Source organism: Pristiophorus japonicus, chromosome 4 (assembly GCF_044704955.1).
Source record: "Pristiophorus japonicus isolate sPriJap1 chromosome 4, sPriJap1.hap1, whole genome shotgun sequence".
Lineage (NCBI taxonomy): Eukaryota > Metazoa > Chordata > Chondrichthyes > Pristiophoridae > Pristiophorus > Pristiophorus japonicus.
In genome coordinates, this window is record NC_091980.1 from 45,071,329 (window position 1) to 45,097,230 (window position 25,902).

Below are 25,902 nucleotides of genomic sequence, written 5' to 3' on the forward strand. Positions count from 1 at the left end.
ACCCCACTTTTTAAAAAAGGAGGGAGAGAGAAAACAGGGAATTACAGACCGGTCAGCCTGACATCGGTAGTGGGTAAAATGATGGAATCAATTATTAAGGATGTCATCGCAGTGCATTTGGAAAGAGGTAATATGATAGGTTCAAGTCAGCATGGATTTGTGAAAGGGAAATCATGCTTGACAAATCTTCTGGAATTTTTTGAGGATGTTTCCAGTAGAGTGGACAAGGGAGAACCAGTCGATGTGGTATATTTGGACTTTCAGAAGGCTTTCGACAAGGTCCCACACAAGAGATTAATGTGCAAAGTTAAAGCACATGGGATTGGGGGTAGTGTGCTGACATGGATTGAGAACTGGTTGTCAGACAGGAAGCAAAGAGTAGGAGTAAATGGGGACTTTTCAGAATGGCAGGCAGTGACTAGTGGGGTACCGCAAGGTTCTGTGCTGGGGCCCCAGCTGTTTACACTGTACATTAATGATTTAGACGAGGGGATTAAATGTAGTATCTCCAAATTTGCGGATGACACTAAGTTGGGTGGCAGTATGAGCTGCAAGGAGGATTCTATGAGGCTGCAGAGCGACTTGGATAGGTTAGGTGAGTGGGCAAATGCATGGCAGATGAAGTATAATGTGGATAAATGTGAGGTTATCCACTTTGGTGGTAAAAACAGAGAGACAGACTATTATCTGAATGGTGACAGATTAGGAAAAGGAGAGGTGCAACGAGACCTGGGTGTCATGGTACATCAGTCATTGAAGGTTGGCATGCAGGTACAGCAGGCGGTTAAGAAAGCAAATGGCATGTTGGCCTTCATAGCGAGGGGATTTGAGTACAAGGGCAGGGAGGTGTTGCTACAATTGTACAGGGCCTTGGTGAGGCCACACCTGGAGTATTGTGTACAGTTTTGGTCTCCTAACCTGAGGAAGGACATTCTTGCTATTGAGGGAGTGCAGCGAAGGTTCACCAGACTGATTCCCGGGATGGCGGGACTGACCTATCAAGAAAGACTGGATCAACTGGGCTTGTATTCACTGGAGTTCAGAAGAATGAGAGGGGACCTCATAGAAACGTTTAAAATTCTGATGGGGTTAGACAGGTTAGATGCAGGAAGAATGTTCCCAATGTTGGGGAAGTCCAGAACCAGGGGACACAGTCTAAGGATAAGGGGGAAGCCATTTAGGACTGAGATGAGGAGGAATTTCTTCACCCAGAGAGTGGTGAACCTGTGGAATTCTCTACCACAGAAAGTTGTTGAGGCCAATTCACTAAATATATTCAAAAAGGAGTTAGATGAAGTCCTTACGACTAGGGGAATCAAGGGGTATGGTGAGAAAGCAGGAATGGGGTACTGAAGTTGCATGTTCAGCCATGAACTCATTGAATGGCGGTGCAGGCTAGAAGGGCCGAATGGCCTACTCCTGCACCTATTTTCTATGTTTCTATGTTTCTATATTTCAAATCCAATGGGGCCTTTTGTACATTTACAAATGGATTTTATTGAATTACCTATGTGCATGGGATTTAAGTATATATTAGTTATTGTAGATGTGTTCTCTAGATGGATTGAAGCCTTTCCATGTAAAAAGGCCGATGCCACTACTGTTGCTAAATTTTTGTTAAAAGAAATCGTACCACGCTTCGGAATTCCAGCTAAGCTTTCTAGTGATAATGGGTCACATTTCACAGGAACTGTTATAAGAGAAATGTGTAAAGCATTACAGATCAAACAACGTTTTCATTGCAGTTATCATCCACAGACAGCTGGACTTGTTGAAAGATATAATGGAATGCTTAAAAACAAGCTGGCAAAATTAAGTAATGACACTGGACTAAAATGGACAGAACTGCTGCCCTTAGCCTTGAAGGTAATGCGATTTGCAACTAACAGAACAACAGGCCTGTCACCGTATGAGATAGTTATGGGACGTCCCCAACGAATGCCTTTTACTGCACCGTTTACGGCAAAACAAATGGGCAGACACAAAATGGAAGAAAATATGTTGAATTATTGTATTGCACTAACCAAATGTATTTCCAGCTTTCATTTGCAGGTAAAAGAAGCTCAAGTCGAACCAGCAGAAGGGAAGTGTCATAATCTGGAGACCGGACAATTCGTTTACGTCAAAATCTTTACAAGAAAAAACAGTCTACAACCAAGATTTGAAGGACCATACCAGGTCTTGCTGACAACTAATACTGCAATCAAGACAAAAGAAAGACCAACATGGATCCATGCGTCCCATTGTAAAAGGGCACCCGACATGGAGGAATGAATAAGGAACTGTATGGACTATGGGGACTGATCGTATTCTTGCTGATAATCTTTGACTTATGCCTTGGGGTTTGTATTAATTAAGTGTTGCTGTGCCAGGTCGGGAGAAACAACATTACCAACCAAGACCACTGCTGGGGTGATGGTAGCAACAACTACTGAAGGTTCTTGTGTGGAAATAGAACGACTATGCAAGATTAGAATGGATTAAGTTGTCCTTGTAAAGGACAAAAGGGGGGAATGTGGAAATTTACTTTTAGAAGTTACATTTCTTGTTAAATTTACCCTTTTGTAATAAAACAAAATGGAGTCTCAATTCTCCCAGAAGCCCCTGCAGCAGACAGCCTGTTTCTGCATAAACATACTAACCTTGACTGATAGCCGACTAATTTAGAAAAGCAGGAGCCATCTGTGTGAGCGAGGGAACCTTGAATTTACCCTCCCTAACAGAAAGAATGTCCTGTTAGAATTATACTCCCTACTAATAAATGTTGCTATGCTAAACCTTAGAAGTAGTAGATAAAAGTTGTGTAGATATAGACTAAAACAAGGATGTGGTGTTAATTAAGTGATTGAAGAACTCCGTATCTGTATTTGCTGATCACAAGCGCATAACTGATACACGTGATGGAACCATAATTTCTTTGTTTGTTCTTCTGTATAAAGATAATGTGATTTTGTACCTCTGTGGAAGTCTTCGCTGAGCCTTTGAATTAGTGAGACTTTTCCTTGCATCAAGTAAAACTATTAAAGGGATATCTACCGGAGCTGTTTGTGTCAGAGTTTCATATTTTTAGTTAAATTGAGAGTCAAGATTGGCTCTTGCATTTCAACGGGGATGCTGGCCCAGCTCCCATGCAGTATACAGTTTTTTACTACGGACAGCAGAGGATCTTGGCTGGTCCAAGTCCTAATCTGGCGGGCTGTGACAGGTGATTTATCATTTTCAAATGCTTCCGTGACCATCAACAAGTCTGCGGGCTGTGCCACCATCAACAAGTTTGCAAGCTGCGCCATTTCCACCCCCAAGGTGGGCAATGGTAGCCGACTGAGAGCATCCGCACAGTTCTCGGTGCCTGGCCTGTGACGGAGGATGGTATAGTTATATGCTGATAGCGTGAGTGCCCACTTTTGTATGCGGGCTGAGACATTAGTATTTATCCCCTTGTTTGCAGTGAACAGGGATGTGAGGGGCTTGTGATCGGTTTCCAGCTCAAATTTGAGGCCAAACAGGTACTGATGCATTTTCTTTACCCCGAACACACACGCTAATGCCTCTTTCTCAATGATGCTGCAGGTCCTCTCAGCCTTAGACAAGCTCCTGGAAGCATAGGCGACAGGTTGCAACTTCCCCGCAATGTTAGCTTATTGTAATACACACCCGACTCCGTACGACGACACGTCACAAGTTAGCACAAGTCTTTTACACAGGTTATACAGTACAAGCTTGTTAGAGCATAAAATGTTTCTGGCTTTCTCAAAAGCAATTACTTGTTTTTTTTCCCCATACGCAGTTACCACCTTTGCGCAATAACACATGTAGGGGCTCTAAAAGGGTGCTTAACCCCGGTAGGAAGTTACCAAAATAGTTGAAGAGTCCCAGGAACGACCGCAGCTCTGTGACGTTCTGTGGCCTGGGCGCATTCCTGATAGCCTCTGTCTAGGTGTCTGTGGGCCGAATGTCATCTACTGCGATCTTTCTCCCCAAAAACTCCACTTCCATTGCCATGAAGATGCATTTCGACCTCTTCAGCCACAGCCCTACGCGATCCAGTCGCTGGAGGACCTCCTCCAGGTTTTGTAGGTGGTCGGCGGTGTCCCGACCCGTGATCAATATGTCATCCTGGAAGACCACCGTGTGTGGTACTGACTTGAGTAGGCTCTCCATGTTTCTCTGGAAGATCGCTGCAGCCGACCGAATTCCAAACTGGCATCTATTGTAGATGAACAGTCCCTTGTGCGTGTTGATGCAGGTAAGGCCCTTCGAAGACTCCTCCAGCTCCTGCGTCATGTAGGCCGAAGTCAGGTCGAGCTTGGTGAATGTCTTGCCTCCTGCCAGCATCGCAAATAGGTCGTCTGCCTTAGGTAACGGGTATTAGTGGAAACATCCTCTCTGCTTTCACCTTGTCAAGCCTCCTCATAGTTTTATATGTTTCGATAAGATCACCTCTCATTCTTCTGAATTCCAATTAGTAGAAGCCCAACCTTCTCAACCTTTCCTCATAAGTCAACCCCCTCATCTCCAGAATCAACCTAGTGAACCTTCTCTGAACTGCCTCCAAAGCAAGTATATCCTTTCTTAAATATGGAAACCAAAACTGTACACTGTATTCCAGGTGTCGCCTCACCAATACCCTGTTTAGCTGTAGCAAGACTTCCCTGCTTTTATACTCCATCCCCTTTTCAATAAAGGCCATTGGCCTTCCTGATCACTTGCTGTACCTGCATACTAACCTTTTGTGTTTCATGCACCAGGACCCCCAGTTCCCACTGTACTGCAGCACTTTGCAGTTACCAAACCACCTCCATCAATCGGTCTCAGTGCTAGCAACATTAAGGGAAAGTTTAAATTCATCACTTTTACACTAGAAAGCTCATGCATGTTTTAAGCCACTATCATTGTGTTAATATATGAAAGTATTAGTACAACACGGAAACATAAGAACATAAAAATTAGGAGCAGGAATCGGCCATATGGCCTTTTGAGCCTACTTCACCATTCAATAAGATCATGGCTGATCTTCAACCTCAAATCCACTTTCCTGCCTAATCCCCATACCCTTGATCCCCCTCGAGTCCAAAAATCTATCTAGCTCAGCCTTGAATATACTCAATGACTGAGCATCCACAGCCCTTTGGGGTAGAGAATTCCAAAGATTCACAACGTTCTGCGTGAAGAAATTCCTCCTCATCTCAGTTTTAAATGGCCAACTCCTTATCCTGAGACTGTGCCCTCTAGTTCTAGACTCTCCAGCCATGAGAAACAACCTTTCAGCATCCACCCTGTCAATCCGCCCAACCAGACCATGTACACTCCACATGAAAAAAAGTGCGGTCACAAATACACACCATGTTCACAAATGCCTTTATCCATTTTGTCTTCATTCACTCATCCAATCTAATCTTAAATGTTGATATAGTTTCTGCCTCAACCATCAACAATCCTGTGTGAAGAGGGTGCACAGAAGCATTTTCTGCTAAGTCCCAGATCCTTCTCTATTTAAGAACATAGAAATATCACATGCTTGTATAATACACGTGTTTATATATACACCCATGTAATATATTGCAGAACATATGCTTATAGTGGATAATTACTTCCGCAGCGTGGGTCTTGCTCTGTAAAGCGTGGACGTATTCGCTTTGCACTTAACCATTGAACTGGCTCTCTTCTATCAAGCACAACGCAATGCACGCATCGAAAATTTCTTCTTTAAGCACTGAGCGTGTCGCTTTGTAATAGCGCCTCCTAACGGGATCGAGAAGACTCCGGCTCCAATGTGCGGGGAGGTGTGAATTATAAACCTATTTTACACACCGTGGGTATGGGGTTCAAAAATGATTTGTGTATAATGTTTTAGTGCGTTGATCGTATTGTAGAATCACAAATGAACGCTGCCTTAACATTGCAATTGAAAATTTCCCAGCGTATGACTGAGTGGGTTTGAAAAGATGTACGGGTAGCAAGAATAATACTCCAATGCCTTTTGAAAAACATCAGAAAGCTTTTATAGAATGGCTATACGGGCATAAATCAATTTAGGAGCATCCTCTGCAAACGCTGCATTTGTATTCACTCGGCATTCCGAATCCATTTACACAATGAACGGATGGCCAAACTAAATTCGATTTTTACCTTATGATAAAGTCTTCGGATTCCAATTGCATTTTTCTCCTATAAGGACCGTAGACACGTCTGTGCCCCGTGCTCCTGGTAAGGATGACAAAATGCAGCCTTAACGCGACTGGACAAAATATTATTCGTTTTATTAAAAGTCATACATCGAGTAAGCGTGAAAAAGGCGAAGACTTGCCTTGTTTATTTTCTAAAAAGGGGACTCAACAGTATAGTTTTATCTGCCGATGCCACTTGAACAACAGATCGGGTGACCTTGAACAACACACCAGCCTTATTAGACAAAAGAGGAAATGTTGATCTCTGGTGTAAAACCAAACCAGATCTATTTCAGAAAATAAAATGGTCAAAAACAAGATAAGCACTTTTCTTGATAATATAGCCAACATAACTTTAATGTATTGTTCACCTTGTGACTTGGTGGTAATTGTCTCTTGCTACTTCATCCGATTTTGGTAATTTAAAACACATTAAACTTTAATCTCCAGGTAAACAACACATCGAGATTCAGATCTGACCAATGGCCATTGACCTGAAACGTTAACTCCGTTTCTCTCTCCACAAATGCTGCCTGACCTGTTGAGTGTTTCCAGCATTTTCTGTTTTTATTCAGATCTGCTGTCAGGGAAGCATTCAGCTAAATATGGAAAAATGTAGCTGGTCATGGTTCAAACATCCTGGGACCATGGCTGAATAGGTTGAACTTCTCCTTTCTTTGACAGCAGTATGTAAAATTAGTCTGGAGCTGTCACAATCCAGTAGATGCATGTTCACAGCACAAAACAGTCCACAACTCATAATTTAATTAGTACGTAATTGTCAGTTTTATTCAGAAAGATTATAACTGTAGTGAGTGTGAGAAATAGGAAATGTTACACTTAACCTAAGGTTTCATAGAATTGCATAGAAATTATGGCACAGAAACAGGCCCATCGGCCCAATTGATCCATGCCAGTGTTTATGCTCCACATGAGCATCCTCCCGCCTTGCTGCATTTCACCCTATCAGCATATCCTTATATCCCTTTCTTGTTTACGTACTTATCTAGCTCCCCCTTAAATGCAGCAATGGTATTTGCCACAAACTACTCCATGTGGTAGCAAGTCCCAGATTCTAACCACTCTCTAGGTAAAGAAGTTTCTCCTGAAGGAGATAACACTTTGCCTTATATCTAATTCGTACAGTGGCAGAGTTGAGAGTGCTGTTTTCCATCTGTATGGAGGATGAGTGCACATTATTTTTGTAAGATAATTAACCAAAATGGAACACACTGTTCAAGTGTGGTCAATCAAGTGCATTGTAAATCCTTAGCATAATCTATGTAGTTTGCATTTTACTGTTCTGCTTATTTATCCCAGCATTCTGTTGGCTTCTTTAATTGGTCCTTCATATTGTTTGGATATTAAAGGGAGGTAGAATTTCCAATCAGAAAGTGATGATTGAATGCTTAACATGTTTGTACTATATTTCTGCATGTGCTATTTTTAAGCAATTTATAATGACTGTCTAAAAACAGCACCTAGGAATATAGCATAAAGATGTGAAGCATTCATACATGATCTTTCCTAATCAGAAGTTCTACCCTTAAAATTGATTTGTCTATTATTACTCCCAGGTCACTTTAAAAGTCTCCCTGTTATATGGAGAATAACCTAAGGACAGAATAACGCATGGGCAGTAGTGTCTTATACATAGGATAACATATAGGACCCAAGTTTCCACTGACCCTTAGAATGGCGCACCTCCGTGAGGTCCGCTGACTTTTTAGAACAGAAACAGCGCCTATTATTTACCTTTGTATTCTCCATGCAGTCCAATCGATCCAGGCCCTTGGCGCAGCGCAGCAGAACGTGTGAGGGGTGGAGCCAGGTCCCGGCACTGCACATGCGCGTTAGAATGTGCACGCATGTGCAGTAGCTCTTCGCCCCACAGATTTTGTGTGCGTGCGCTGCAGGCTGTGTGGGAGGGGCCCGAAGCACGCCGCCCCTAGCCCTGGCCGAATGGGCTCCCCCGATGCCGCATTCATGTGAACAGGTCTCCAATGGCCCTAGCAGCATTATATGTGGGCGCACGCTTTGATTTAAAGTATCTTGAATATTTTATGGAAAGATTGGGATCTTTATAGCATAACTTGCTGAAGGCATTATTGTCAATCAGCAAGTCAAAGGCAGGAGATGCTCGGCAACAGGGTTAATGTGCGTGTGGGGCACATGAAGCATTCAGAGAGTGGGGACAGCTTCATGCAGCATGTGAAAGTGAAGGAACAGGCCAAGAGGCAGATGGGGATCTGGCTCGAGCTGAATTACCAAGCTGGCTGAGGCCAGAAAAGTAAACTTTGGACGAACCAAGCCAAACAACCAACAGCTGCTGGCACCAATCCAATATCGGTTTGTGGCGTTATTTTGTTGACCAAATCGAATACATTCTGTGCGTGTGTGTATCTCTATCTCAAAAAATCCCCCCCTCTCCCCTCTCTCCCCCATCCCCCCACCCTCCCCTCTGCCCCCTCCGCCCTCTCACCCCCAACCCCTTCCCCTCCCCCACACCCCCTCTCCCCACCCCTCACTGGCAGAAACACACAGAGAGAGACTGACAGAAACACAGAGGCAGACATGGACAGAAATACAGAAAGGCTGACAGAAACACCATCCCTTCACATAAAGGTAGGACTTCTATTTTTTATTTTTTATTGATTGGTTGCTTATTACTTTGGTCTTGGTGCTTTAGGTGCAGGGTTCCTTCTATTTTTATTTGTTAATTAATTGCTTATTACTTTTTGTGCTTTGTTTAGTGCTTTGTAAGACTTGGTGCTTTCCTTGTATTTTTTATTTGTTATTGAATGCTTATTTTTGTGCTTTGTTTAGTGCTTAGTGCTTTAAATGTACTTATGCTTCTTTAATGATGCTGTAAAGATGTTTAGTGCTTTGGAAAATCCTCTAACTTCCTCCCCGCCACCCCCTCCCCCCAATCTCTGGCTACCTGCGCCTGATTTCTAAAGTGTCCACAAGGTTTATCTGTGCATACAAAAGTGGACACACATGCTGGCCTAAGTTAGTTTGGAGTAACTATTCACTGCCTAAACTTGCTTAAATGGCCAAAACAAGCATACGTGGCTGGTAACGCCCCCTTTTGAAAAAAAAACTGAACTAAAACAAAACTGAACTAACTCACTGAAACTGGAAAAAACTAAATGTGGAGAATTGCGATTTTTAAGATACACCAAAAAAACTAGTTGCTGCAAAAAATTAGGAGCAACTCCTGTCGAAACCTGGGCCCATAGACTGGGTTGTATTAGCAACAGAATAATGTACAGCCTGAAAAATATTCTGTGATGAATAAAATAAAGATTGGAGTGTGGTATTCCTTCTCTATAAGGTGATATGGGCTGACGTACTTTATGCATATACAGTAAACTCTCGTTTACCTGGATACGAATGTAACGGAAAACCTGCCATAATGGAATTTAAAATATTGCAAGATTCGGCAACTAAACTAAAATGAAAGGATCATTGGCTACATAACAAATACAATCAGTAATGAACATTATTACTTGCTTTAAGCTGTGCAAACTATACATTGTACTTACCTTCTTACTGAATCATGATTAGCCATCCAGCACTCCATGGGGTGGATCTTCTGGTCTTTCACGTTCCATTTTCTGTCCCGGAGGCGTGGCAATGACGGCGGTGAGATCTCCTGGGTGGGCGGTCAGCCTCCTGCACCCTACGGGGGTCTCCGGGGCCGGTTTTGCAATGGCGCTGAGCAGTACCACCTGGAACAGCTGCGCCGATGTGCAATGCCCCTGGTTGCCACACCCACCCGCTTTATGAGTTCCGCCCGACCCGTACGCCCCGCAGTGACCGCCTGTAAATACGGGTGGTCCAACCTATACCGACTGAGGTAAGTATTGTCGTCCTAAGGTAAACGTGATTGTTTTTACTTTTAATGTTATGAGGAGAGGTTGGAAAAATTACAACTGTTCTCCTTGGAACAGAATAGGTTAGGAGATGACCTACTAGAGGTTTTCAAAGTGAGGTTTTGATAGAGTAGATAGAGGAAAACTATTCCATTTGGAGAGTGGGTCAATAACCAAATGTCATAGAGTCAAAACCATGAGCAAAAGATCTAGAGGGGAGATGAGGAGGGATATTTTTCACTCAGAGAGTTGTCGGGATCTGGAACGCTCAAGCTGAAAAGGTGGTAGAAGCCGCTTCCAAAATAATTAAAAAAGGGAGTTGGATGGGTACTAGAAGATAAGGAACTTACAGGGTTACAAACAAAACAACCACTGCTCTTTCAAAGAGCCAGCACAGGTGTGACCAGGCCGAGTGGCCTCCTTGTGTTGCAAGTTTCTATGATGTGATTGTGATTGAGGAGTTCCAATAAGGCCATAGTATACTATTATATTTCTAATAAAAAATACTTTGAAGTTTACGTTGAGCAATTCTATTCTACTTGTGTCGTGTCACATTAACCGCAAGGTGTGTTTTAACATCAGAGCACACGTATACTTGTTATCTTATATCATATATATAAGTGGAGTTCATGGGGGTATTACATTCTTGCAAAAGAAAAAATGGCTTGCAAGAAGAGATGGCAACAAGAACAATTTAGCTTTTTATAATGCTCCTCACATTAAAGACATTTCAAAATGATTTACAGAGCAGAACACAAAACTGGACACTGAACGGGAAGGAGAGGGGTGAATGATCAATGAAAAGGTTTTCAGGATGCTTTCAAAAATGGGGGTATGGTGAAATGGAAATGTTTGTAAAGGGAACTGCATAGGCCAGGGACATAATAACTGAAACAGAGGCTGTCAAAGGTGAGGTAGAGAGAGGGACAGCGAGGAATAAGTTGGTAGCAGTGTGTGCATGCTGGCTGTATGGCTGGAGGTGATCACTGTGGTAGGGTGAGGCCATGAAGGGATTTGAAGATGAGGACAAGGATCTTGAAATCATTCACTGGGGAACAGGGTGCCAATGGAATTTGCCAAGAGTAGGTGTAATAGGAGTGTGGGGCTTAGTGAGAAGCAGGCTCTCATGAATGAATCAATTGATAATGTGAATAATGTCAAATTATTACTTGCTGCTGGTGCTCTGAGAGCAGACAGTTATGTGTTAGCAGTGATGACAACAGGAAATATATAGCCAATATTTTTTATGAGGAAGGGGAAAGTTTCACAATAATGAATTTTATGTTAAAGCTTTGGCACAAACTTACTTTTGAAAATTTCCATAATGTTTACCTACATAGATAGAGTTCATATATGGCTTGTATTTTTCAACACTATCTTTGATTTCACCAAGCTCACCACATTTAGCATTCATAGTAGCATCATGGACACTCTGTTACTATAGTAACTGCTGAGGCTGTTCACAGCTATTCAATCATCAGAATGTGTAACCTCTACAAACCCGTTCCTCCACTGATGTCCTCAACATTCAATGAACAATCAGAAACATCTCATTTGTTTCTTTGTTAACAGCTGCACGAATGGAGTGCTCCTTCTTTAAAGGGCACAGTCTTTATGAAGAAGTGGCAAAACTCTTTTCATTTGTTTATAAAGACAGGACACAATTAAGTAAATCCTGTTGTGCTGCATTGTTTCATTACTCATGCGTGACCTCATCATGACAAAAATGATTTGCAGCTCTTTTCTCTCACCAATTAAAAAGCAGGGTTTCCAAACACTTCTTCATGAGGACGATCATGTCAACTTGATAATATCATATAATGTTACCGTGCATATGCCCCAGAGTGCTATCTCACTGTTATGGGATAAAATCTCCAACCTCCCTTTCCTCTCCAAAGTCCTTGAATGTGTTGTCGCCTCCCAAATCCGTTCCCATCTTTCCCACAAGTCCATGTTTGAATCCATCTACATAAGAACATAAGAACATAAGAATTAGGAACAGGAGTAGGCCATCTAGCCCCTCGAGCCTGCTCCGCCATTCAACAAGATCATGGCTGATCTGGCCATGGACTCAGCTCCACTTACCCACCTGCTCCCCATAACCCTTAATTCCCTTATTGGTTTCTGCCCCTGCCACAGTAACGAAACGGTTCTCATCAAAGTCACAAATGACATCTTTTGTGACTGTCACAAAGGTAAGCTATCCCACCTTGTCCTTCTTGACTTGTCTGCAGCATTTGACACGGTTAAGCATTCCATCCTCCTCGAACGCCTCGCCACTGTCATCTAGCTGGGTGGAATTGCAGTAGCCTGGTTCCATTCTTATCTATCTAATTGTAGCCAGAGAATCACATTCAATAGCTTCTCTTTCTGCTCCCGCATCTTTACTTCTGGTGTCCCCAAAGGATCTATCCTTGGCTCCCTCCTATTTCTCATCTACATGCTTCCCCTTGGTGACATCATCAGCACACAGTGTCAATTTCCACATGTGCACTGATGACACCCAGCTCTACCTCACCACCACTTCTCTTGACCCCTCCACAGTCTTTAATTTGTCAAACTGCTTGTCCGACATCCAGTTCTGGATGAGCAGAAATTTTCTCCAATTAAAAATTGGGAAGATCGAAGCCATTGTTTTCGGTCCCCGCCACAAACTCCTTTCCTGAGTCACTGACGCTCTCACTCTCCCAAACATCTGTCTGAGGCTGAACCACACTGTTTGCAAACTTGGTGTCATATTTGACCCTGAAGTGAGCTTCCAAACACATATCCGCGGCATAACTAAGACCACCTATTTCCACCTCTGTAACATCGCCTGTCTCCCCTTTTGCCTCAGCTCATCTGCTGCTGAAACCCTCATCCATGACCTTGTTATCTCTCGACTTGATTATTCCAATGCACTCCTGGCTGGCCTCCCACATTCTACCCTACATAAACAAGTCTGCCCATGTCCGAACTCACACCAAATCCTATTCATCCATAATCATCATCATAGGCGGTCCCTCGAAATAAGGATGATTTGCTGCCACGCCAAAAAAAGGACGAGTTCACAGGTGTTTCAATGTAGGACCTGGACTACATCCTGAAAGATGGAAGATGCCTGTGCGTGAATTTTTTTAACGTGGGGTGGCCGTTGCACACCAGCCACCACACGGGCTTGACAGAGCTAGGTCTTGGTCCAGTGGCAAGGATTACCCAAAACGGCTGGAGACCAGCTCTGCTGCATGGACCTAGTGTGCACACAATCACAGTGTGGGCTGACCCGTGCTGCCCCTGGGCCCCTGGCCTCAAACACACGCCTCCCCTGGGCCCCCATCACATCCCTCTACAATCTCTCGCCGCTCCTGCTGTATCTGCCCATGCTCCAATTACCAACCTGGATCTTGATGACGTCACTCTTCACAGCTGTCGCCCTCCTGCACCAGCTTGCACTGTTAAATCCAAGGAAGAGGCATCTAAATTGGCCAGAAACACAGCAAACCTGAGGATGGGAAGAAATTTAGAATTCAGCAGAGGAGGACAAAGGGTGTAATTAGGAGGTGGAAAATAGAGTAGGCGAAGAAGCTTGCCGGGAACATAAAAACTGACTGCAAAAGCTTCTATAGATATGTGAAGAGAAAAAGATGAGAAAAGACAAACATTGCAGTTGGATTCAGGTGAATGTATAATGGGGAACAAAGAAATGGCAGACCAATTGAACAAATACTTTGGTTCAGTCTTCACGAAGAAAGACACAAATAACCTTCCGGAAGTACTAGGGGACCGAGGGGCTAGTGAGAAGGAGGAACTGAAGGATATCCTTATTAGGCGAGAAATTGTGTTAGGGAAATTGATGGGATTGAAGGCCGATAAATCTCCGGGGCCTGATAGTCTGCATCACAGAGTACTTAAGGAAGTGGCCCTAGAAATAGTGGACGCACTGGTGATCATTTTCCAACAATCAATCGACTCTGGATCAGTTCCTATGGACTGGAGGGTAGCTAATGTAACACCACTTTTTAAAAAGGGAGGGAGGGAGAAAGCAGGTAATTATAGACTGGTTATCCTGAGATCAGTAGTGGGGAAAATGTTGGAATCAATTATTAAGGATGAAATAGCAGCGCATTTGGAAATCAGTGACAGGATCGGTCCAAGTCAGCATGGGTTTATGAAGGGGAAATCATGCTTGACAAATCTTCTAGAATTTTTTGAGGATGTAACGAGCAGAGTGGACAAGGGAGAACCAGTGGATGTGGTGTATTTGGACTTTCAAAAGGCTTTTGACAAGGTCCCACACAAGAGATTGGTGTGCAAAATCAAAGCACATGGTATTGGGGGTAATATACTGACGTGGATGGAGAACTGGTTGGCTGACAGGAAGCAGAGAGCCGGTATAAACGCGTCCTTTTCAGAATGGCAGGCAGTGATGAGTGGAGTGCCACAGGGCTCAGTGCTGGGACCCCAGCTCAAAGATTTAGATGAAGGAATTGAGTGTAATATCTCCAAGTTTGCTGATGACACTAAACAGGGTGGTGGTGTGAGTTGTGAGGGGCACGCTAAGAGGCTGCAGGGTGACCTGGACAGGTTAGGTGAGTGGGCAAATGCATGGCAGATGCAGTATAATGTGGATAAATGTGAGGTTATCCACTTTGGGGGCAAAAACGCGAAGACAGAATATTATCTGAATGGTGGTAGATTAGGAAAAGGGGAGGTGCAACGAGACCTGGGTGTCATGGTTCATCAGTCATTGAAAGTTGGCATACAGGTACAGCAGGCGGTGAAGAAGGCAAATGGTATGTTGGCCTTTATAGCTAGGGGTTTTTGAGTATAGGAGCAGGGAGGTCTTACTGCAGTTGTACAAGGCCTTGGTGAGACCTCACCTGGAATATTGTGTTCAGTTTTGGTCTCCTAATCTGAGGAAGAATGTTCTTGCTATTGAGGGAGTCCAGCGAAGTTTCACCAGACTGATTCCTGGGATGGCAGGACTGACATATGAGGAGAGACTGGATCAACTGGGCCTTTATACATTGGAGTTTAGAAGGATGAGAGGGGATCTCATAGAAACATATAAGATTCTGACAGGACAGGACAGGTTAGATGCGGGTAGAATGTTCCCGATGTTGGGGAAGTCCAGAACCAGAGGACATCGTCTTAGGATAAGGGGTAGGCCATTTAGGACTGAGATGAGGAGAAACTGCTTCACTCAGAGAGTTGTTAACCTCTGGAATTCCCTGCCGCAGAGAGTTGTTGATGCCAGTTCTTTGGATATATTCAAGAGGGAGTTAGATATGGCCCTTATGGCTAAGGGGATCAAGAGGTGTGGAGAGAAAGCAGGAAAGGGGTACTGAGGGAATGATCAGCCATGATCTTATTGAATGGTGGTGCAGGCTCGAAGGGCCAAATGGCATACTCCTGCACATATTTTCTATGTTTCTATGTTTCTATGTACCTTGAAGTAATATACCTCCACGCTGCCCATGGCTGTCTCCACGTTGCTTTTATGGCCCCAACCTGCTGCTGATGTTCTCTCGCAGGTCGGGGCCCCCACAGCTCCTTTTACGGCCTTCCCACACACGGAGCAGGTGGAAGGCCTCTCCCCAGTGTGAAATCGTCGATGAGTTTGCAGCTCAGACGGTGATCTGAATCCCTTCCCACAGTCCCTACATTTCCACGGTTTCTCCGTGGTGCGGGTGTCTTCGTGTCTCTCCAGGTTCGATGATCAGTTGAGGCCTCGTCCACACACACAACACGTGTACGGTTTCTCCCCACTGTGAATGGTGAGATGTTTTTTCAGGCTTTGTGTAACTGTTTAAAGCTCGTTCCACAGGAAGTGCACTGGAACACTCTCACTCGTGTGTGTGTATCTCCATGCTGTTGAATGTGTGTTCACCTATCACCCCTGTGCTCACTGATCTACATTGGCTCCTGGATAAGCAATCCTCGATTTCAAAATTCTCATCCTTGTTTTCAAATCCCTCCATGGCCGCGTCTCTCCCTATCTCTGTAATCTCATCCAGCCCCACAACCCCTAAGATATCTGCACTCCTCTAAATGTATCCTCTTGAGCATCCCTGATTATAATCGCTCTACCATTGGTGGGCATGCCTTCTGATGTCTAGATCCAAAGCACTGGAATTCCCTCCCTGAACCTCTCCGCCTCTCTACCTCTTTTTCTTCCTTTAAGACTCTCCTTAAAACCTAACTCTTTGAATGGGAATGGTAGAATAGTGATAACGTCATTGAACTAATGATCCAGAGACATGAGTGCAAATCACATCAGGGCAGCTGGGGAATTTAAAATCAGCTAATTACATAAATCTGGAATAAAAAGCTAGTATCAGTAATGGTGACCATGAAACTACTGGATTGGTGTAAAAACCCATCAGAGTCACTAATGTCCTTTCCGGAAGGAAATCTGCCATCCTTACCCGGTCTGGCCAGTATGTGACTCCAGACCCACAGCAATGTGGTTGACTCTCAACTGTCCTCTGAAATGGCCGAGCAAGCCAATTAGTTGTACAAAACCATTATGAAAAATAAGAATAAAACAAGATAGACTACCTGGCATCTACCTCGGCATTGGTTATGGATACGACAATGGCACACCCAGCCCTGTCGACCCTGCAAAGTCCTCCTCACCAACATCTGTGGACTTGTGCCAAAATTGGGAGAGCTGTCCCACAGACTAATCAAGCAACAGTCTGACATAGCCATACTCACAGAATCATACCATTCAGCCAATGTTCCAGACTCCTCCATCCCCATCCCTGGATATGTGCTGTCCCACTGACTGAACAGACCCACCAAAGTGGCAGCTCAATGTTATACAGTCGGGTGTGAGTAACCCTGGGGGTCCTCAACATTGACTCTGGACCCCATGAAGTCTCATGGCTTCAGGTCAAGCATGGGCAAGGAAACCTCCTGCTGATTACCGCCCTCCCTTAGCTGATGAATCAGTACTCCTCCATGTTGAGCACCACTTGGACGAAGCACTGTGATTCGTAAGGGTACAGAATGTACTCTGGGTGGAGGACTTCAACGTCATTAAAAGTGGCTCAGTAGCACCATGACTGACCGAGCTGGCCAAGTCCTGAAAGACACAGCTGCCAGACTGGGCCTGCAGCAGGTGGTGAGAGAACCAACACAAGGGAAATACCTACTTGACCTTGTCCTCAACAATCTACCTGTCGCAGATCATCTTTCCATGACAGCATTAGTATCAGCGACCACCGCACAGTCATTGTGGAGACAAAGTCCCGTCTTCACACTGAGGACACCATTCACTGTGCTAAATGGGATAGATTCAGAATTGTATTCCACTACAATCTGTAACCTCATGGCCCGGCATATCCCTCACTCTACCATTACTATCAAGCCAGAGGACCAACCCTGGTTCAATGAGGAGTGTAGAAGAACATGCCAGGAGAAGCACCAGGCATACCTTAAAATGCTAAAAAGCAGAAGCAGCATGGTATAGTCAAGGCTAAGCGTTCCCACAACCAACGGATCAGATCAAATCTCTGTAGTCCTGCCACATCCAGTCATGAATGATGATGGACCATTAAACAACTAACGGGAGGAGGTTGCACCCCTTCCTCAATGATGGCAGAGCCCAGCACGTGAGTGCAAAGATAAGGCTAAAGTGTTTACAACCATCTTCAGCCAGAAGTGCCGAGTGGATGATCCATATCGGCCTCCTCCTGAAGTCACCACCATCACAGAAGCCAGTCTTCAGGCAATTCAATTCACTCTACATGTTATCAAGAAATGACTGAGCGCAATGGCGACAGCAAAGGCTATGGACCCCGACAACATCCCAACTGTTGAACTGAAGATTTGTGCTCCAGAACTAGCCATGCCAAAACCAAGCTGTTCCAGGACAGCTACAACACTGGCATCTATCCAACAATCTGGAAAATTTCCCAGATATGTCCAGTCCACACAAAGCAAGACAAATCCAATCTGTCCAATTACCACCCCATCAGTCTACTCTCAGTCATCAGCAAAGTGATGGAAGGTGTCGTCAACAGTGCTATCAACATAAGAACATAAGAACATAAGAATTAGGAACAGGAGTAGGCCATCTAGCCTCTCGAGCCTGCTCCGCCATTCAACAAGATCATGGCTGATCTGGCCGTGGACTCAGCTCCACTTACCCGCCTGCTCCCCCATAACCCTTACTTCCCTTATTGGTTAAAAATCTATCAATCTGTGATTTGAATACATTCAATGAGCTAGCCTCAACTGCTTCCTTGGGCAGAGAATTCCACAGATTCATAACCCTCTGGGAGAAGAAATTCCTTCTCAACTCGGTTTTAAATTGGCTTCCCCGTATTTTGAGGCTGTGCCCCCTAGTTCTAGTCTCCCCGACCAGTGGAAACAACCTCTCTGCCTCTATCTTGTCTATCCCTTTCATGATTTTAAATGTTTCTATAAGATCACCCCTCATCCTTCTGAACTCCAACAAGTAAAGACCCAGTCTACTCAATCTATCATCATAAGGTAACCCCCTCATCTCCGGAATCAGCCTAGTGAATCGTCTCTGTACCCCCTCCAAAGCTAGTATATCCTTCCTTAAGTAAGGTGACCAAAACTGCACGCAGTACTCCAGGTGCGGCCTCACCAATGCCCTATACAGTTGCAGAAGGACCTCCCTGCTTTTGGACTCCATCCCTCTCGCAATGAAGGCCAACATTCCATTCGCCTTCCTGATTAACTGCTGCACCTGCAAACTAACTTTTTGGGATTCATGCACAAGGACCCTCAGGTCCCTCTGCACCGCAGCATGTTGTAATTTCTCCCCATTCAAATAATATTCCCTTTTACTGTTTCTTTTTCCAAGGTGGATGACCTCACACTTTCCGACATTGTATTCCATCTGCCAAACCTTAGCCCATTCGCTTAACCTATCTAAATCTCTTTGCAGCCTCTCTGTGTCCTCTACACAACCCACTTTCCCACTAATCTTTGTGTCATCTGCAAATTTTGTTACACTACACTCTGTCCCCTCTTCCAGGTCATCTATGTATATTGTAAACAGTTGTGGTCCTAGCACCGATCCCTGTGGCACACCACTAACCACCGATTTCCAACCCGAAAAGGACCCATTTATCCCGACTCTCTGCTTTCTGTTCACCAGCCAATTCTCTATCCATGCTAATACATTTCCTCTGACTCCGCGTACCTCTATCTTCTGCAGTAACCTTTTGTGTGGCACCTTATCGAAAGCCTTTTGGAAATCTAAATACACCACATCCATCGGTACACCTCTATCCACCATGCTCGTTATATCCTCAAAGAATTCCAGTAAATTAGTTAAACATGATTTCCCCTTCATGAATCCATGTTGCGTCTGCTTGATTGCGCTATTCCAATCTAGATGTCCCGCTATTTCTTCCTTAATGATAGCTTCAAGCATTTTCCCCAATACAGATGTTAAACTAACCGGCCTATAGTTATCTGCCTTTTGTCTGTCCTCTTTTTTAAACAGAGGCGTTACATTAGCTGCTTTCCAATCCGCTGGTACCTCCCCAGAGTCCAGAGAATTTTGGTAGATTATAACGAATGCATCTGCTATAACTTCCACCATCTCTTTTAATACCCTAGGATGCATTTCATCAGGACCAGGGGACTTGTCTACCTTGAGTCCCATTAGCCTGTCCAACACTACCCCCCTAGTGATAGTGATTATCTCAAGGTCCTCCCTTCCCACATTCCCGTGACCAGCAATTTTTGGCATGGTTTTTGTGTCTTCCACTGTGAAGACCGAAGCAAAATAATTGTTTAAGGTCTCGGCCATTTCCACATTTCCCATTATTAAATCCCCCTTCTCATCTTCTAAGGGACCAACATTTACTTTAGTCACTCTTTTCCGTTTTATATATCGGTAAAAGCTTTTACTATCTGTTTTTATGTTTTGCGCAAGTTTACTTTCGTAATCTATCTTTCCTTTATTGCTTTCTTAATCATTCTTTGCTGTCGTTTAAAATGTTCCCAATCTGCTAATTTCCCACTAACCTTGGCCACCTTATACGCATTGGCTTTTAATTTGGTACTCTCCTTTTTTTCCTTGGTTATCCACGACTGGTTATCCCTTCTCTTACCACCCTTCTTTTTCACTGGAATATATTTTTGTTGAGCACTATGAAAGAGCTCCTTAAAAGTCCTCCACTGTTCCTCAATTGTGCCACCGTTTAGTCTGTGTTTCCAGTCTACTTTAGCCAACTCTGCCCTCATCCTACTGTAGTCCCCATTGTTTAAGCAGCACTTGTTCAAGCGGCATTGACTCACCAATAACGTGCTCACTGATGACAATTTTGGTTTCCACCAGGACGTCTCGGATCCTGACCTCATTATAGCCTTCGTCCAAACATGGACAAAAGAGCTGAATTCAAGAGGTGAGGTAAGAGTGACTGAATTTGACATCAAGGCAGCATTGGACCGAGTGTGGCATCAAGAAGTCAATGGGAATCAAGGGGAAAGCTCTCCACTGGTTGGAGTTATACCTAATACGAAAGAAGATGTTTGTGATGGTTGAAGGTCAATCATCACAGACCCAGGACGTCGCTGCAGGAGTTCCTCAGGTCAGTGTCCTCGGCGCAACCATCTTCAGCTGCTTCATCAATGACATCTCCTCCATCATAAAGTTAGATGTGGGGATGTTCGCTAATGACTGTGCAATGCTCAGTGCCATTCGCAATTCCACAGATAATGGAGCAGTCCATGCCCGCATGCAGCAAGACCTGGACGACATTATGGCTTGGGCTGATAAGTAGTAAATAACATTCACACCACACAAGTACCAGGCAATGACTATCTACAACAAGCGAGATTCTAACCACCGCCCCCTGACATTCAACGGCATTACCATCGCTGAATCCCCCACCATTAACATCCTGGGTTTAACCATTGACCAGAAACTTAATTGGACCAGCCACATAAATATTGTGGCAACAAGAGCAGGTCAGAAGCTGGGTATTCTGTGGCGAGTGCCTGACCTCCTGACTCCCCAAAGCCTTTCCACCATCTGCACTCTCCATTTGCTTGGATGAGTGCAGCTTGGATGAGTGCAGCTCCAACACTCAAAAAGCTCGACACCATCCAGGACAAAGCATCCCGCTAAATTGGCACCCCATCCACCATCTTACACATTCGCTCTATCCATCACCGACGTACCGTGGCTGCAGTGTATACCATCTATAAGATGCACTGCAGCAACTCACCAAGGCTTCTTCGGCAGCATCTCCAAAACCTGCGACCTCTACCACCTAGAAGGACATGGGCAGCAGGCAAATGGGAACATAGAAACATAGAAACATAGAAATATAGAAAATAGGTGTAGGAGTAGGCCATTCGGCCCTTCGAGCCTGCACCACCATTCAATAAGATCATGGCTGATCATTCCTTCAGTACCCCTTTCCTGCTTTCTCTCCATATCCCTTGATCCCCTTAACCGTAAGGGCCATATCTAACTCCCTCTTGAATATATCCAATGAACTGGCATCAACAACTCTCTGCGGCAGGGAATTCCACAGGTTAACAACTCTCTGAGTGAAGAAGTTTCTCCTCACCTCAGTCCTAAACGGCCTGCCCCTTATCCTAAGACTGTGTCCCCTGGTTCTGGACTTCCCCAACATCGGGAACATTCTTCCCACATCTAGCCTGTCTAGTCCAGTCAGAATCTTATATGTTTCTATGAGATCCCCTCTCATCCTTCTAAACTTCAGTGAATAAAGGCCCGGTTGATCCAGTCTCTTCTCATATTTCATTCCAGCCATCCCTGGAATCAGTCTGGTGAACCTTCGCTGCACTCCCTCAATAGCCAGAATGTCCTTCCTCAGATTAGGAGACCAAAACTGAACACAATATTCCAGGTGGGGCCTCACCAAGGCCCTGTACAACTGCAGCAAGACTTCCCTGCTCCTATAATCAAATCCCCTTGCTATGAAGGCCAACATACCATTTGCCTTCTTCACCGCCTGCTGTACCTGCATGCCCACTTTCAGTGACTGATGAACCATGACACCCAGGTCTCGCTGCACCTCCCCTTTTCCTAACTTTCCGCTATTCAGATAATATTCTGCCTTCGTGTTTTTGCCCCCAAAGTGGATAACCTCACATTTATCCACATTATATTGCATCTGCCATGTATTTGCCCACTCGCCTAATCTGTCCAAGTCACCTTGCAGCCTCTTAGTGTCCTCCTCACAGATCACACCACCACCAAGTTTAGTGTCATCTGCAAACTTGGAGATATTACACTCAATTCCTTCATCTAAATCATTAATATATTGTAAAGAGCTGGGGTCCCAGCACTGAGCCCTGCAGCACTCCACTAGTCACTGCCTGCCATTCCGAAAAGGACCCGTGAATCCTGACTCTCTGCTTCCTATCTGCCAACCAGTTCTCTATCCACGTCAGTACATTACCCCCAATAACATGTGCTTTGATTTTGCACACCAATCTCTTGTGTGGAATCTTGTCAAAAGCCTTTTGAAAGTCCAAATACACCATATCCACTGGTTCTCCCTTGTCCACCCTACTAGTTACATCCTCAAAAAATTCCAGAAGATTTGTCAAGCATGATCTCCCTTTCATAAATCCATGCTGACTAGGACCGATCCTATCACTACTCTCCAAATGCGCTGCTATTTCATCCTTAATGATTGATTCCAACATTTCCCCCACCACCGATGTCAGGCTAACTGGTCTGTAATTACCCGTTTTCTCTCTCCCTCCTTTTTTAAAAAGTGGTGTTACATTAGCAACCCTCCAGTCCATAGGAACTGATCCAGAGTCGATAGACTGTTGGAAAATTATCACCAATGCATCCACTATTTCTCGGGCCACTTCCTTAAGTATTCTGGGATGTAGACTATCAGACCCTGAGGATTTATCGGCCTTCAACCCCGTCAATTTTTCTAACACAATTTCCCGCCTAATAAGGATATTCTTCAGTTCCTCCTTCTCACTAGTCCTTCGGACCCCTAGTACATTGGGAAGGTTATTTGTGTCTTCCTTTGTGAAGACAGAACCAAAGTACTTGTTCAATTGGTCTGCCATTTCTTTGTCCCCCATTATAAATTCACCCGAATCCGACTGCAAGGGACCAACGCTTGTCTTCACTAATCTTTTTCTCTTCACATACTTATAGAAGCTTTTGCAGTCATTTTTTATGTTTCCGGCAAGCTTCCTCTCGTACTTTATTTTCCCCCTCTTAATTAAACCCTTTGTCCTCCTCTGCCGTATTCTAAATTTCTCCCAGTCCTCCGGTTTGCTACTTTTTCTGGCAAATTTGTATGCCCCTTCCTTGGATTTAACACTATCCTTAATTTCCCTTGTTAGCCACGGTTGAGCCACCTTCCCCGTTTTATTTTTACTCCAGACAGGGATGTACAATTATTGAAGTTCGTCCATATGATCTTTAAAGGTTTGCCATTGACTATCCACCGTCAACCCTTTAAGTATAATTTGCCAGTCTAATCTAGCCAATTCGCGCCTCATACCATCAAAGTTACCTTTCCTTAAATTCAGGACCCTAGTTTCTGATTTAACTTTGTCACTCTCCACCTTAATAAGGAATTTTACCATATTATGGTCACTATTCGCCAAGGGGCCTCGCACAACAAGATTGCTAATTAGTCCCTTCTCATTACACATCACCCAGTCTAGGATGGCCAGCTCTCTGGTTGGTTCCCCGACATATTCCTACCTCATCATTACCTCCACGTCCCCCTCCAAGTCACACACCATCCTGACTTGGAAGTATATTGCCGTTCCTTCATCGTCGCTGTGTCAAAATCCTGGAACTCCCTCCCTCACAACACTTTGGGAGTACCTTCACCACACGGACTGCAGTGGTTCAAGAAGGGGGCTCACCCCATCTTCTCAAGAGCAATTAGGAAAGGGCAATAAATGCTGGCCTCACAAGTGATGCCCACATCCCATGAATGAATAAAGAGAAAAGTATTTAATCTTCCGCTCTAATTTCTTCTTATGTGGCTTGGTGTCAAATTTTGTTTGTCCTCTAATACTCCTGTGCAGCACCTTGGGACATTTTACTACATTAAAGACGCTATATAAATACAAGTTGTTGTTGTTTTTGTGTAACCTCGGTCCGGTCTTAAAAAACCTTTGACAAAGTTTCATATTGTTCTTTATCTTTTAGAAGTTGGGCCTCTACTCATTGGAATTCAGAAGAATGAGAGGTGATCTTATCGAAACGTATAAGATTATGAGGGGGCTTGACAAGGTGGATGCAGAGAGGATGTTTCCACTGATGGGGGAGTCTAGAACTAGAGGGCATGATCTTAGAATAAGGGGTCACCCATTTAAAACTGAGATGAGGAGAAATTTCTTCTCTCGGAGGGTTGTAAATCTTTGGAATTCGCTGCCTCAGAGAGCTGTGGAAGCTGGGACCTTGAATAAATTTAAGACAGAAATAGACAGTTTCTTAAACGATAAGGGGATAAGGGGTTTTGGGGAGCGGGCAGGGAGTTGGAGCCGAGTCCATGATCAGATCAGCCAGGATCTTATTGAATGGCGGAGCAGGCTCGAGGGGCTGTATGGCCTAATCCTGTTCTTATTTCTTCTGCTCTTATGTTATCTGATGTAAAATCTAACGGTTCTATTTTAGACTGTCACCATTTTAGGAATACACAATTGTTTAAAATCTTAACTGATATCTTTGATTTTCTAAGCCATTACAGCACCATCATTAACTTAGGATAGTTCAGCTTCAGCTTTATGTTAATTCAATTCCTTCACACCTTTGGGCTGAGTAACTCCTCCAAATCATTCCCCTCAGTGTTGTCACCAGCACTCACCACCAATAAGAAATGAAATGAAAAAACTCAAAGGGGTCTTAAATTTGGCATTAATGGTTCCTGATGGCGGGACTTTCCCGTTAGAATGCCTACGAGATTTCTGGGTTTTTAGACATGTTGCTTTTCTTGCAGATTCAGCATTTGCATCAAATCTATCAGGGCAATTCTGCTCCTCCTTCGGTTTTCGGGAGTAAGTCCTTCAGTTATCCTGTTGAGATTCTAACCTGAAAATTGTTGATGCAGCTTAATCGAGACCAAAGTTATTTTCCCCCTCAATTATTAACATGTCAGTTCCAGGACAGTTTTATGAAGTGCAATCAGCCAACCGATGATCTGTGTAGTTGAACTCATTTAAAATCTGGAGTCTGCCAACAAATTTGCCACTCCAGTAAAATTCAAAATGATTTTAAAAACTAGAGTGTGGGGAAGAACAGATCACTTGATTTTAAAGAGAGTGCCTGAGGGATCGAAGGCCAGGCGTAGGGTTAGAAATCGGAGGCTGGGAGGTGGGGATGTGTGGGGGAGTCGGAGACCGGGGTGAGGGATTTGGAGATGGAGGCCAGGGTGGGGGGTGTGGGGGGTGGGGGGGGACAGAGTTAGGTGATCGGAGGCAGGGGCATGGAGGGCAGGGAAGGTTGAAGGCCAGGCGTGGGTTCAGAGGCCCAGGGGTGGGGTCAGAGATCAGAAGCCGGGAGGGGTGCAGGGGTGTCGGAGGCCGGGGTGAGGGATTTGGAGATGGAAGTCGAGGGTGGGGGGTCAGGGTTATGAGATCGGAGGCGGTGGCATGGAGGGCAGGGTCGGTGATCGGAGGCCGGGGGCTAATGGTGGCAGATTGGGGTCGAGAATAAGATTTCGAACAATTTAACCTTCTACCCAACCCAATCACGCCTATTTTTTGGGGTTAAACTTCCCCAGAATGGTTCTTTATATCTGAAGGTGTCATTTTGGAACTAATTTTATGTTGATTAGTTTTATTTTAGATAACAAACAGGCTGGAGTACATTACATAGAGGATAGTCTACAGGCTTGAATGTGTTACATATAAGCTAATGA